General features: G+C 42.6%; 1 protein-coding gene across 1 annotated transcript in view; it reads left to right on the top strand.

Annotated features, from left to right (window-relative positions):
• The first annotated feature begins 347 nt into the window (after positions 1-347).
• TCF4 (transcription factor 4) overlaps positions 348-3,988 on the top strand; it is a 339,912-nt gene continuing 336,271 nt past the window's right edge. The window contains exon 1 of the mRNA XM_004683915.2: positions 348-389. The gene's annotated coding sequence lies outside the window, so the exon portion shown is untranslated. The remainder of the gene's footprint in view (positions 390-3,988) is intronic.

Here is a 3,988-nt window from a genome sequence, read left to right as displayed (position 1 = left end):
AAGAGGGGAAATTTTTTACATTTATAAGCTAGCAGGAATTTTAGCTGATTATCAAATCTATAGAGCATTACATCTTATAGTAGATGACAATGACATAGATAGAGCCTAAGTCACAGAGCTGACTAGAGGTAGCGCCAGTTGAATCTATTTCTCCTAAACAAACGTTTGTGATCTTTTTATTGCATCATCCTTGTAGAGCCTGAAGAGGCTTAACTCTGAGAATCAGAGATAATGCTTGTGATAATGCAGCACAAAGTGGTATTTAGATGTAAAATATTATTTTAACAAGAGAACATGGAATGGGTATAGAAGACAGGAATCTTCACAGTCTGTGAGTAGGGAGGAAACAATCTACAAATACCCTAATGTCTTGTTCTCTAAAAACTTATGTATAAACAAAAGATCTTGAAAATTGATCTGAACTCTTGTTACTGTTACAACATTGCATCTGAAAATGGAGATTAGGACGTTCTTGCTGCCAGATGGTATAGGAATGTGGTTGAATGTAGATTCTGATTGCAGATTGCTTGTCTTCAAAGGTGGGCTTTATCACTTAATAAAGTTGTATAATTTAGGCAAGGTTGTACCATTTACGAAACTAGCCTGGGTGAGGTTACTGGATATTAGTTTCTCTGTATTTTCTGTATGTAAAATATAGTAGTAACACAAACCCCGTAGAGTCAATTTTAGGATTAAGTCAATATTTAAGAAATTACTGGAACAGTGTTCGGGACATAATAAACTCACGATCTATGTTTTGCCAATTATTACTATTACTCACTTTTCTTGGGGAGACTAAAGACGTTTAAAATCACATGGGCTAGACTAAAGCCATCAATTGGTTTACGGAGGTGTTAGAAATGTAAAGGGACAGTTCTTCAGAGGTGACTCCTGTATCCCTTTAGCACTTATGATATATGTAAAACGGGCATTGTTAGTAGCATTTCATTGACCAGAAAACAGGTTAAGAGGGCACTGTAGTCCTTATCTGTGGGTAGATATATTCAAGACTCCCAGTGAATGCCAGAAAACCACGAATACTGAATCCTATATAGACAATGTAGGTTTTTCTATATACAAACACTTATGAATTGGAATTTATAAATTAGGAATGGTAGTAGCTGAACAGCAATAACTAATAACACAATAGAGCAATTACAGCAATATATAGTCATTAAAACAATGGGACGAGGTCTCTCAGATATCGTGAGCTGTACTCACCATTCCTAAGACGAGGACTTGAGAAGCCCCAAACGCCTAGGTGTTGAGATAAAGTGAGGTGAAAGATGCAGGCATTGTATCCTAGCTCGAGGCTATTACTGATCTGCTCACCATATGTCAGGATTATGCATTGCTACACCCTACTTTCACTCCGAGGCCATTATTAAGTAAAGTAAGGCTAATTTGAACAGGAGGCACTGCCATACTGCGAACATCCACGGGATAACCACGCCGCTTGCTCAGTCACCAGTTGCGCTTAGCTCACGTTCAGCGTCGTCCTCCTGGGTGGGGCCCATTCCTACGTGCCCAGCGTGCCCAGCATGCCCAGCGAGCCCTGCGTGCCCTGCGTGGCCTGCGTGCCCAGCGTGAACAACCCTGGAGGGAGGGGCCCCATAGTCCTGTGCGCCCTCGTTAGACTCCCGCCAGCATTTAATAACCGTGGGACTCGAGTTCGAGCCCTGGACGTGGGTGAGTGACCTGTGTGTGCATGTGGAGGGCAAGTAGTTGTACCCCCAGGTGACTGTCGTTATGAAAATGATTGGCAAAATAATAAAATTCAAGAAAAAAAGAACTCTACCAATCCTTCGTTTTTGGAATTTTCTGCTTAATAGTTTTCGGACCTTGGCTGAAATCACTGAAATCAGAGCAGGAAAAAGTGAACCCAAGCCGTGGGGCCTGTGTAGAAGTAGAAGTTGAGTTAAACTTGGGGCACCATATAACTAACCCCGTTCTAAGTCTATGGGAAAGGAAGGTGTGCTGCAAGTGACGACTCCCAGGCCTGTCCACTGCCACTGTCCAGGCTGGGCGCTGAGGAGTGGACCCGACCCTGCTTCAAGCCCAGGTGACCAACTGGGCTCTCAGACTTTCTCCCTAGCCACCGGAGCCTCACTAAGAAGAGGCTCCACCCCGCCCGAGACGCCTGGCCCCGGCAGACCGCTGTTAGTCCGGCAAAGCCTCTCTCCAGCCTCCCTCGAGGGAGGCATTAGATCAAAGCAATCAATATTTCAGAAATACTGTTTCCCCAACGGACGACCGTGCAGTTTGATTCCTTTATTTAGAAAGTATACTTTTGAATCCAAGGACGGGGGAGGGCAAGGAATGGAATGAAGAAGGGCGCAGAGACAAGGGGCCTGCAGACTGCCGGAGACTCGGGAGCTCTTTCCTTGCGGCCCACGCGCGACTGCCACCTGAATCTCGCTACAAGCGCTCGGCCACGGAGGAGGCGTGGCCGGCGTGCGCCGCCATCTTGAGCGCCTCTCTAGGCGCTCTGTTTACCACTCTATGATCGCCCGCTCCCGCCCCGCCCCTCCCCAGTCATTGTCTGGAGGAGCAGCCACGGCCGCAGCGCCTTCTCTTTATAAGCCCGCAGTGCCCGGATGTGAATGGATTACAATGTATCTTTCAGGGAAACCTATTATTATCAATGTGACTCCACGGGGGAGTCAATGGTGGTGATGATGATGAGGAGGAGGATGATGAGGAGACACCTCTAAACTTGGAACAAGTTTAAGACTTTATAAAAGGAGAAGAAAAAAAAAAAAACTACCAACAAGATTTGTTTGAGGAAAATTTATAACTATTCTGTATTGATATTTTTTATAAACAATAAGAAAAAGTTGTTGGATTTTTTTTTTTTTTAATGATTTCTTTTTGGGGGGAGGGCATTTTGTTGCAGTTTCATGTTGGAAAATGCAAAAACCAGAGCCAGGTGCATAATCTTGTATTCTGTGGATATCCCTGGAGCAGAACTGAGTACCAGTTAAAATACTTTTTTGGGGGATACACATGTGAGATACTAAGTACTTGAGAAGATTTTTGTCTCTCTTTTTAAAGTCACTTTCCTTGGAATATTGTGAGCATATTTGTGGCCATTTAAGGTAACGTTATAATTTGCTGTCAGAGTGAACTGTTTGTAATTGAATTTAATTTTTAAAATGTCGATCCCAATATTTTATTAAAACAAAAGGAACAACTATTAAATAATCGCCAGTGGGAAAAGTGTGTGCATGCAGTTTGAGTATGTACTTGCACATCTAGCAATACAGGGTTTGTAGGATGTATTTTAACACGTTAAAATAAGAGTATGTTGCATATACTGGCTAAAGCACGCTTGTTATTACGAAACGATAGCTTAATTTTTATCCTTAAAAGTGATGTGAAAAACTGTGTTTTAAGAGCATGCAGGGCCTGTAATGGTAAATGTCGAATTAAAAACTTATAGAGCTGGCAAACAGGGATTTAGCGTGCCTAGGAACTCAAGTGTAAAAACAAAACAACATCCACGCTCAGAAATTGGCCCTTTTTTTTTTGTAAGGGGGGGGCGCGAAGTTTGCAGTTATACTATTTGTGACTTAAAGGGGGGGGGGGGAGAAACTATGGAATTTAGGTTTCGCCCCAACTCAAAACTACTGAAACGAAAATCTCCCCCAGCAAAATGTGGCTGGCTTGGTTTATATATGGAAAAGAAAAATATTGTTCCTCTTGGCAAAGTCTTTTTGCATCACGTGTATATGCAGCCTAGTATAAACTTGCTTTGCCGTGTGTGTATGTGTGAGTGAGAGGGAACGAGAGTCAGAGAAAGAAAGAAGTAAGGGGATGTAAACTCGAATAAATTTCAAAGTGCCTCCGATGGATGAAACGGGCAAAAACTGAAGTGTTCAGGTTTCAGATTGTAACTGACGATCTGAGGGAAAATGAGGTGCTTGATGAATTTTCGTTTGTATTTTTATTTATTTATTTATTTATTTATTTAGCGAGGCGGGGGAGG

Source organism: Condylura cristata, unplaced genomic scaffold (assembly GCF_000260355.1).
Source record: "Condylura cristata isolate star-nosed mole 26May11 unplaced genomic scaffold, ConCri1.0 scaffold00016, whole genome shotgun sequence".
Taxonomy (NCBI): Eukaryota; Metazoa; Chordata; class Mammalia; order Eulipotyphla; family Talpidae; genus Condylura; species Condylura cristata.
Note: the sequence above shows the minus strand (reverse complement) of the source record. Positions and strands in the feature narration are given on the sequence as shown.